Below are 11814 nucleotides of genomic sequence, written 5' to 3'. Positions count from 1 at the left end.
TACCTCAGAATGACAAGATGTGGTTAAATGTGTTTCCCTTCATCATAGCAACTAATTTATTTCTACAACTAATCGCTTAACTACATCTAGTGGTACATATCAGTAACACACACACACACACACACACACACACACACACACACACACACACACACACACACACACACACACACACACACACACACTTCATGGATGAAGGAACACTCAGGAAACACCTGCTGGTCTGCAGTGTGTAATTTTAGCTCTATGGAAATAAAGAGTTTCTAATGAGGTTAATAATTCAAACAAATCAGAAAGAAGTGAATACAAGAACTATTAGTATTAATGTAGACATTTAAAATGTTAAGCCATTAGTTTGTGATAGATAGATAGATAGATAGATAGATAGATAGATAGATAGATAGATAGATAGATAGATAGATAGATAGATAGATAGATAGATAGATAGATAGATAGATATTATATGGTATTATGTAAAGTTTGGAAATCTAAAAGAAAGGAACTAACGAGGTTGTTAGTGGAAGACGACTAGCTATAAAATGTAAATAGCTAGCTAGCATAGTTTGCTACCTTGATTGTGTGACAATCATGTCCCTCGCTCCCTGTGGAGCTACATTGGAAACAGTGAGGTGTTAGAACGAGCTCATTAACACTAACCTGTGATGTGCAGCTGCACCACTGTCAGAGCCGCTGCTATAGAAAACTGATCCACACCATCTGACCAATCAGAATGCAGAACTGAACAGCACTGAGCTGGAAATACGTGTCATCGGCGTGTGTTTAATAGATAGTTCTTACATACAGTACATTACATTATTAGGTAGCAAAAAGTATTCTTATTTATTTCTGTTATTTTTATATAGTATATATATGTAATATATTATAGATTACAGAAAGATTTGCAGTGATACGAGTGAATCTGTACTCGTCAATCTGAAATTTGCACACTGTATAGTTTATGGCTTTAGTTATTCAAATGACATCTTCAGCACAGATGCTTTTAATAAATCATGGGGTTGAGATGAGAGCAGCTGTACATCCCACTCGTCTGATTGGCTGAAAGCAGCTCCAGGTCCCGCCTCTGAGGCTTTATGAAAGCATCCTCTGCTCTGTTCATCACTCTGCTGATCACACTGACATCATGCTGCTCTCCGTCTGCACTCTGCTCTCTGCTCTGACGTGTAAGATTCCTGCTGCTGTTTTCCTCTTCAACTGATACCTTTTTATTATTTATAATTCTCTTTTAAATGATAATGACACTCAGTGTTGCTTTATGTTGCAGTGGTCAGTTCACACAAAGCTGTGACACAAAAGCCTTCGGTTATAACAGCAGATGTGGGTAAAACTGTCACTATGGACTGTAACATCGCAAAGGATGAACGTTACTATATCAATTGGTATAAACAGATTCCACAAGAAGTTCCAGAGTTTGTGTTGAGATTTCATCATTCTCTCGGCTCTCCTGATAAATATGGAGAGAATTTTTCATCCACACGTTTCACATCTAAAGCCCCTACAAATATTGATTATCAGTTAATAATCAGTAATGTGGAGGTGGGAGACTCAGCAGTGTATTACTGTGAGACATGGGACAACTCTACTAAAGAGAACGTATCACAGTGATGTACACCATGACAAAAACCTCCTCACTGCTCACACTCACTTCTGCTTTCACACAACACCAGAAAGAACAAAAACCTCAACTTCAAATCATTGGAACTGAAGGGGAAACTCACTTAATGTTCACTGAAGTCACTTTGAATTCTTCACATGTAAAGATCACAGATACGGTACGACTTTTTATTCCACTTTTCTGTAAACAGACACAGATGGTTGATGATTCCATCATGTTCTCAGCTCAGTTGTTTGTCTGTAATGATCTCAGTGTGATCAGGTGATCTACATATGAGAGCTTTCCCACTGATTCCCTCTGATGGTTGTGATTAGTGACATTGCCTGACAGATACCTGATGTGGTCAGAAAGTGGCAGAAAGTAAATCCATGACATGTTTGAAGTAACTTAATGTTATCTTCTGTAATTCAGACCAAGAGACATTTGTAACAGCAGGATTCCAGGCCACACTGCTTCACTGGGATCTCCACTGAAACGCTTAAACACTCAGTCATAATGTTTTCTCTACAATCATTGGACAAATGGATGCAGTGGATTTCTAAGATGTGGCAGTAATTTAGGACCAGAACTGTTCTGAACCGTGGCATCAGGAATGTGGGTCAGAGAGACTCTCAGGATTATTTGGTCATTTTAATATAAAATAAAAAACGATATCAGAACATGAATTTATCTTATTTCATTGTGGAAAACACACACACACACACACACACACACACACACACACACACACACACACACACACACACACACACATATCTACAGATCAGCTCCATCTGGTCTGATCAACTCCCATCTTCATGATCATCTTCATCTCACCTTTACAGCTCAGTTAGGACCCTGGGATTGATTTGTTCAGGTTGTGGACTAAGAGGATGGTGTTCTTCTCATTTATTAATCTGGTCAAGCCCTGCGATGGGTTGGCACTCCGTCCAGGGTGTATCCTGCCTTGATGCCCGATGACGCCTGAGATAGGCACAGGCTCCCCGTGACCCGAGAAGTTCGGATAAAGCGGTAGAAAATGAATGAATGAATGAATCTGGTCAAAGACTTCAATTGATGCTCAATAGGTCTGAAAATTCACCTTCTGATCAGTGAGATATTCTAATATCAGATCTCCATAGAGATGACCTTCTGACCTCTATGTCCTCCATTCCAGACTCTACACTGTCCATTAATTCCATTAATTTCATAATTGATTTAAATTCACCTCAGTGTATAATTCTTTATATCTTGTATAGAGACAAAGTTTACTCAGATGTTCTTCTCAGGAAACAGTAAAGCCTCGAGAGATTTGAACAGTATAAAGCTGGGCAGATGTTAAGATACTGAGATATTAGATGTAATTAAATATCTGATGGTTGGAGACAGTGACAGTATTTCAGTATAATCTGGAGTCAGATATTCATGTAGAAAAAGTACCTCCAGAAGAACTTTCATCCTTCTCCCAGTCCAGATAATACACTGAACTGTATGGTCCTGTCAGTCTCTACAGTTTAACACTGACTCATCGTACATCACGGACGGAGAAACGCACTCAGGAAACACCTGCTGCTCCTCACGCTAACATCTTAGATTCATGTAAATGATGAACTTCTTCTCTGAAAAGTAGAGGAACACGTTCTGCATGTTACTGACTGATTTCATCAACAGAAACCGTGTCATTGTAACGATCACTTTGAGATCAGATCATGAATAAAGAGTGTTTATAAGAAGAAGACGGTGTGTGTCAGAGTGTTGATGGTGTGTTAATAATAACAGTGAGGTGAGTGTTCAGTATGTAGTACATCACTGTGGAGAGCTTCAGCTGTGGTGTGTGATGTTGAGCGTCTCCTCCCTCTGCCCCTCCTCCTGTCTCTCTTATAGCACGTCCCTGCAGTCTCTCCTTTATCTGCTCGTCACGCCGCTCATCTCTTCACTCAGCACCAGAGTCCCATCACACACGGACACCATGCTGCCAGCGCTCTGCTCTCTCTTCACTGCTCTCGCATGTAAGATTTCACAACTCTGGAGATCATCAGCATTCGGCCTACATCTAATGTGAGCATGAAGCCATTGTAGCGATTTTGGCTTGCGAAGCAAGGTAAATATTTATAAGTAACTATAACGTGTTATAGTGATTTCTAAACCTCTTACGGGTTGCCGTGCCATGCTCGGCACGGAAGTCAAATTGACCACTAGGGGATGACCCAGAAACAAGCTTCAATTCAACTTTAAAGCATCAAATCATCCAAAAACACGAAAAAACCTATTTACCTAGTAAAGTTTATACTCTTAATATTTTTTAAGCCCACACACAAAGCACAATATGATTCACAGCCTTCATACAATTAGAAAAAAATTTTGGACAAAACTGACCTAGGTGGCGCTAGACCGGTTTTTCCCTTACCTTTAGACGCGTCTCTTTCTTCACTAGGGTAATATATTCCAACACAAATAATCCACAAAAATCCACACAGGTCCAAGGAATTGAAATATATTCCGTTAGTGTTCTGAAAACTGGAAACAGAAGTGCGCCATCATCTCGTTTTGCCGCTCTAACTCCTAATTGGGATATTCAAAAATTCAAAGTCTACGTCATCTTTATAGCCCAGGTCCTAACGAATCAAATAAGCCCTCATTTGAGCCAATCGGTGCTTGTATGGCAGAGATAGACGGCTCAGAAGCCAATGGTGGCATGACCTAATTTTTGGGAACCCGCATTTGACTGACAATTACTCCTTCCAATAGCAATGAAATGGGCTGGGACCTATACAGCTGTTTAGCCAATAAGCAGACGATTCCAACGGTATGCGACATGCCGTATGTTCTTTGCCTGTGTCTGCGTGAACTGGATGCGCAGAAGAATTCTTGCGTAATCCCTGACCTTTTGTCCCTCTCACAGCTCAGGGTGACAAGTTACAGGCCTGTTTTCACACCAGAGTGATAGAGAGAGAGTCTAGGCTTGTTTATGGCTTGTCAGACTGAGCCTGCAGCCTTTTATTTCAAAGTTATATAGTAAACAAGTACACAAAAACGCTGCACCCGACGACCGGGGCCGTAGAAAAATATTCATATAAAATCCATTTTGGGTCTTTTGACTTGAAATTTTTTTTGGTGAAAGCCAAGACATGTGGCTATGACTCTCAGTTGTTGTCCCTAACATGTTCCAGAAAAATAAGATTAATCAGTTTATCAGGTAAACAACCCAGGCGGAAATGTAAACCTGCATTCAAACCCCTGTAACTTTGTGCCAGTAAGGCCTAAAATCAATCTGAAACTAGAGAATCTCTTCTTTCAAATGAGACCAGGCTCACCCCTGTGTGTCAAAGTATGCTATACCACTTTTTGTTGGGTAGGTCATGTAGGCGAAAAAGCTGCAAAAGGGGGGCTATAACCTAAGTTGAAATTAACGGTACTGGAATTAAGGTTACACTTATTTGGTCTGTTCGTCCGGCGAGCGGGCCGTGTACCTTTACTAATTCTATGAAGGCGGTATCTTCCCGGCCAAGAAAGATTCGCTTTCCTTTTACTGTATACCGTAATTGAAATTAAATTAACTCAATAGAGCATGTAGTTCAGACCAGATATTGCAGGTACCTTAATTTATGAGCGATACTCAGAGACAATCACTTATTTGGCACAAAAATATGGCATTTAATGAATGAGACAAACACAACATAAACTAACTACGCAAACAAACAAAAGAAATAGGGAAAACAAAGATAAAAATAAAATAAAACAAAAGAAATTAAAATTGGGGAAAGGGAGGAAGAGACTGGAAAGAAGAAATTAGAGAAAGGAAGGAAAGGAATGGCAAGCTTAAACTTCAAAATTAATCACACCCTACCTGGGAAATCATCAAAAAACTTAAATTCACCTTAAGATTCAATGAAAGATTCCTACTTAAAATTACGCATCTAAATTGGTTGGTAAAGGAAACGGTTACTTGCATTGGATTGCTGCACAAGAGTCCGGATGCAACAGAGAAATCTCTGAAAAGTCAGTTAGGGTGGGGTCAGACGTTCTTCCAAGTTCTCCTGAAGATCAGAATAGTTGTCGTTCTTGGAAGTGGAGCTTGCTGGAACTTCTTTGAAGAAAGATGGAGTCGTCTCCAAGCTGTTCCGAAAGTCTGACCACGGATTAGTGGTGTTTGTGACAATTTAAAGGTCGTGAACTCCACCCATCTTTGGGGAGATGACCAATACTTTGGTCAAGGTTTTGGAGGGAAAAACTCCCTTTGTTTCAGGTGTCTGTGGGCGTGGTTTAGCTATCAAACTTTTAGATGACTTTAAAGTTTGATCCAGGGTGTATTAAGACGGTATGGCGCCTTTTGTGCTCAAATAAAATACACCAGTGTTTGAAAAAACGAGTTACCGATAATTTTGTGGTCATTTGGATACTAAACATGAAGGGTAATGGCGGTATAACGGCAGCGGTACATTACATACACAGATCAGTAATCTATATGGTAACTGATGTCAATACGATATTGTGTTCTTATAAAGGCAAAGAAACAAAAATGAAACACAGAACAAAATGCACTTTCATTAGGGAAGTAAAAAGAAAACGATAGCTTCGTATACATTCTGACATCAGACCTTAAAGGGGCATACAGCATTAGAACAGGTATACATTAACATGCCATGATCAGTAATTAGAGTATAACTGATGTTAAATACATCCTTATATGAATAAAATACACCCTTGTCAGGTAAGTAAGGAGCAAATAATTTTAAGTCAGGCAAGCCTTAAAAGAAGAATCACATTACAAAAAGGGTTATAAGAATGAGAACCTTAGAGTACCTTATCTTCAGGTTTTATTAGTAAAAGGAATGTCTCATTGTGTTTTGTATGTGTGTGTGTGTGTGTGTGTGTGTGTGTGTGTGTGTGTGTGTGTGTGTGTGTGAGTTCAATCGGGGAAGCCGCATGGGGTAATCTGGTCTTTGTGTAGGCTCCAGACATTCTGGAGCCAGTTGTGGGTATAGCCCTCAATAAAATCGTAAAACTGAGTGGTCATCGGTTAATTGAGGAGTAGATGTTGAAATTTAGGGTGCCTGGGACATGAAATCTAAAATGACCGGTACCAGACGCTACACCATAATACGTATGCTGTTTTTATTCCAGGTGAAGTGGAAACTCACTTAATGTTCACTGAAGACACTTTGAATTCTTCACATTTAAAGATCACAGATACAGTACGACTTTTTATTCCACTTTTATGTAAACAGACACAGATGGTTGATGATTCCATCATGTTCTCAGCTCAGTTGTTTGTCTGTAATGATCTCAGTGTGATCAGGTGATCTACAGTACATACGAGAGCTTTCCCACTGATTCCCTCTGATGTTTGTGATTAGTGACATTGCCTGACAGATACCTGATGTGGTCAGAAAGTGGCAGAAAGTAAATCCATGAGATGTTTGAAGTAACTTAAAGAAATCTTCTGTAATTCAGACCAAGAGACATTTGTAACAGCAGGATTCCAGGCCACTCTGCTTCACTGGGATCTCCACTGAATTGAATAGATTATTTGGTCATTTTTATATAAAATAAAAATTATTTTCAGAATTTAACTTTGTTCTTTATTTCCATCCATCCATCCATCCATCTTCTACCGCTTATCCGGGGCCGGGTCGCGGGGGCAGCAGACTAAGCAGGGATGCCCAGACTTCCCTCTACCCAGACACTTCCTCCAGCTCTTCCGGGGGAATACGGAGGCGTTCCCAGGCCAGCTGAGAGACATAGTCCCTCCAGTGTGTCCTAGGTCTTCCCCGGGCCTCCTCCTGGTTGGACATGCCCGGAACACCTCCCTAGGGAGGCATCCAGGAGGCACCCGAAACAGATGCCCGAGCCCCCTCGACTGACTCCTCTTGATGTGGAGGAGCAGCGGCTTTACTGTGAGCTCCTCCGGAGTGACCGAGCTCCTCACCCTATCTTTAAGGGAGCGCCCAGCCACCCTACGGAGGAAACTTATTTCAGCCGCCTGTATCCAGGATCTTGTCCTTTCGGTCATGACCCAAAGCTCATGACCATAGGTGAGGGTAGGAACGTAGATCGACTGGTAAATAGAGAGCTTTGCCTTGCGGCTCAGCTCTTTCTTCACCACAACAGACCGGTATATCGACCGCATCACTGCAGAAGATATACCAATCCGCCTATCGATCTCCCGCTCCATCCTTCCCTCACTCATGAACAAGACCCCAAGATTCTTAAACTTTTCAACTTGAGGCAGGAGCTCTCCGCCAACCTGAAGGGGACAAGCCACCCTTTTCCGGCTGAGAACCATGGCCACAGACTTGGAGATGCTGATTATCATCCCCGCCGCTTCACACTCGGCTGCAAACCATCCCAGTGCACACTGAAGGTCCCGATTTGAGGAAGCCAACAGGACAACATCATCTACAAAAAGCAGAGATGAAATCCTGTGTTCCCCAAAATGGACTCCCTCTGGCCCCCAACTGCGCCTAGAAATCCTGTCCATATAAATAATGAACAGGACCGGTGACAAAGGGCAGCCCTGTCAGAGTCCAACATGCACTGGAAACTGAATCTGACTTACTGTCTGACTTACTGCCGTCTATGCGAACCAAACTCCTGCTCCGGTCATATAGGGACTGGACAGCCCTTAGCAGATGGCCCCGGACCCCATACTCCCAGAGCACCCCCCACAGGTCACCACGAGAGACACAGTCGAATGCCTTCTCCAAATCCACAAAGCACATGTGGACAGGTTGGGCAAACTCCCATGCACCCTCCAGCAACCTGGCGAGTGTATAGAGATGGTCCAGTGTTCCACAACCGGGACGAAACCCAGATTGTTCAATTCAAGTTTATTTGTATAGCGCTTTTTACAATAGACATTGTCTCAAAGCAGCTTTACAGAACATAAACATAGAGCAGAAGGTAAACATAATTAATGATAAAGGAAATAACGAATAATAAAAGATAAGAATTAACAGAATAAAAATTCTAGATTATTATTAGATGTATATAGTTCACAGTGTGTATGTATTTATTCCCCTATGAGCAAGTCTGAGGTGACTCAGGCAGCAGTGGCAAGGAAAAACTCCCTTAAATTGGTAAAGGAAGAAACCTTGAGAGGAACCGGACTCAAGGGGGAACCCATCCTCATATGGGTGACACTGGGGGTGTGATTGTAATATACAGTCAAACAAATGTTGTATTGGTGTGAGGTTCAAGGACTTCTGATCTTCTGCGTACCACAGAGTCTAACTGGAGATGTCTCAGGATTCTTAGAGTCGGCCTCGGCTCAGTGGATGTCCAAAGGCTTCGTCCCACAAAGGACGATGGGAGCTGGTACAGTGTCTGGATGCCTCGGGATGGGTACAAAGAGAAAAGCAGTGGAAAGGGATTAACATATCTGCCGTTCATAAAAATGTGCTGGTCTGATGTACTGGTGCATGATATTATGGGATGTATTATGTGTACGCCTGACTGAAGAGATGAGTTTTTAATCTACATTTAAACTGGGAAAGTGTGTCTGAGCCCCGAACACTATCAGGAAGACTATTCCAAAGTTTGGGAGCTAAATAAGAAAATGCTCTACCACCTTTAGTAGACGTAGATATTCTGGGAACTAGCAAAAGCCCTGAGTTTTGTGATCTCAGAGAGCGTGAAGGATTGTAACGTGTTAGAAGACTAGTTAGATACATGGGAGCTAAACCATTAAGAGCCTTGTACGTAAGTAGCAGCAGTTTGTAGTCAATTCTATACCAAACAGGTAGCCAGTGTAGAGATGATAAAATTGGGGTTATATGGTCATACTTTCTTGTCCTAGTGAGAACTCTGGCAGCTGCATTTTGGACTAACTGTAACCTATTTATTAAAGATGCAGGACAACCACCTAGTAATGCATTACAATAGTCTAGTCTAGAGGTCATGAACGCATGAACTAGCTTCTCAGCATCAGATACAGACAGGATGTTTCTCAGCTTGACAATGTTTCTAAGGTGGAAGAAGGCTGTTTTGGTAGTATGGGCGATATGATTTTTAAAAGACAAGTTACTGTCTAGTATAACACCGAGGTCTTTCACTGTCGAGCTACTTGTAATAGTACATCCCTCTAAATGGGAGTTAAGTTGTGAGAGTTTATGTGCACTGGTTTTTGGACCTATGAGTAGTATTTCAGTCTTATCGGAGTTTAACAATAGAAAGTTGCAGCTCATCCAGTCTTTTATCTCTCTAAGGCACTGAGTTAATTTGGACACTGTGGCTATTTCATCTGGTTTTGATGAGATATATAACTGTGTGTCATCAGCATAACAATGGAAACTAATCCCATGTCTTCTAATAATGTTCCCTAATGGAAGCATGTATATAGAGAAAAGCAGAGGTCCTAGAACTGATCCTTGAGGGACCCCATAATTAACTGGTAGTAAACTGGAGGATTCACCATTTAATTCTACAAAATGGTATCGGTCAGACAGGTAGGATCTAAACCAGCGTAAAGCCTGACCATGAATACCTGTGTAATATTGTAAGCGATCTAGAAGAATGTTGTGATCTATAGTGTCGAATGCAGCACTAAGGTCAAGTAGAACTAATAGTGACATACAGTCTTGGTCCGAAGCTAAGAACAAGTCGTTTGTAACTTTAACAAGTGCAGTTTCTGTGCTATGATGGGGCCTGAAACCTGACTGAAACTCTTCAAGGATGTTGCTCTCCTGTAAGAAGGAGCTCAGTTGAACAGACACAACCTTTTCAAGTATTTTAGACATAAACGGGAGGTGTGAGATAGGTCTGTAATTTGATAGTTCATTAGGGTCTAAGTTAGGTTTTTTGATGAGTGGCCTAATAACTGCCAACTTAAAAGACTTCGGGACGTAACCTAAAGATAACGAGGAGTTAATGATATTAAGAAGAGGCTCACCAGCTTTATGTAACACTTCTTTCAGTAATTTAGTTGGGATGGGGTCTAGTGAACATGTTGTTGATTTAGCTGTAGTAATAAGTTTATCTAACTCTTCCTGTCCTGTACTTGTAAAGCTGTGTAAAGCCTTAGGTGAGATTGTGTCACTGGTTGCTCTCATATGTTGGGCATCACCTATTTTATTCCTGATACTTTCGATTTTATCAGTGAAGAATCTCATAAAGTCCTCACTACTGAAATGTGATGGAATAGTGTGTTCAGATTTCTGATTTTTTGTTAAACTAGCCACTGTGCTAAATAAAAACCTGGGATTGTTCTGGTTATTTTCTATGAGTTTGCTCAGGTGCTCAGCCCTAGCAGCTTTTAGAGCCTGTCTATAGCTGGACATACTGTCCTTATACGCAATTCTAAACACCTCTAATTTAGTTTTCCTCCATTTCCGTTCGAGGTTACGGGTTTCTCTCTTGAGGGTGTGAGTGTGACTATTATACCATGGTGCAAGTGTTTTATCTCTAACCTTCTGTAATCTGACTGGGGCAACAGTGTCTAATGTGCTAGTGAATATAGTGTCTATGCTGTTAGTCATTGCATCTAGGTCGTTTGAGTTTGAGGGTACATTAAGAAGTCCAGACAGATCAGGCAGGTTATTTGTGAATCTGTCTTTGGTGGTCGAAATAATGGTTCTACCGAGTCGATAACGTGGTGAGACACAGTTAGTCTATTCTATAGGTAGTGTGTACATTATAAGGTAATGGTCTGTGATGTCATCACTTAGGGGTATGATATCTATATCAGTGACTTCTATTCTGTGTGATTATTATTAAATCTAGTGTGTGGTTACGTCGATGAGTTGCACTAGTGATGTTTTGTTTGAGCCCAAGTGAGTTTAGTAAGTCCATAAATGTGAGTCCTAAAGCGTCGTTTGTGTCGTCAACATGAATGTTAAAAGATTGTTCCTCCTAAATCCAAGGTTCGACTATCGGCCAAATTCTCCTCTCCAGAACCCTGGCATAGACCTTTCGGGGAGGCTGAAGAATGTGATCCCCCTGTAGTTGGAACACACCCTCCGGTCCGCTTTCTTAAACAGAGGGACCACCATCCCAGTCTGCCAGTCCAGAGGCACTGTCCCCAACCGCCACACAATGTTGCAGATGCATGTCAACCAAGACAGCCCCACAACATCCAGAGACTTGAGGTACTCGGGGTGGATCTCATCCACCCCCGGTGCCTTGTCACTGAGGAGTGTCTCAACTACCTCAGTGACCTCAGCTTGGGGGGTGGATCTCATCCACCCCCGGTGCCTTGTCACTGA

The 11814-nt window shown here is 41.6% G+C and overlaps 1 pseudogene; it reads left to right on the top strand.

Annotated features, from left to right (window-relative positions):
* The first annotated feature begins 3260 nt into the window (after positions 1–3260).
* The window catches only part of LOC113638281, a 31751-nt pseudogene continuing 23197 nt past the window's right edge, over positions 3261–11814 (top strand).

Source organism: Tachysurus fulvidraco, chromosome 26 (genome assembly GCF_022655615.1).
Source record: "Tachysurus fulvidraco isolate hzauxx_2018 chromosome 26, HZAU_PFXX_2.0, whole genome shotgun sequence".
In the NCBI taxonomy this organism is placed as follows: Eukaryota; Metazoa; Chordata; class Actinopteri; order Siluriformes; family Bagridae; genus Tachysurus; species Tachysurus fulvidraco.
This window is presented reverse-complemented; position numbering and strand designations above follow the sequence as displayed.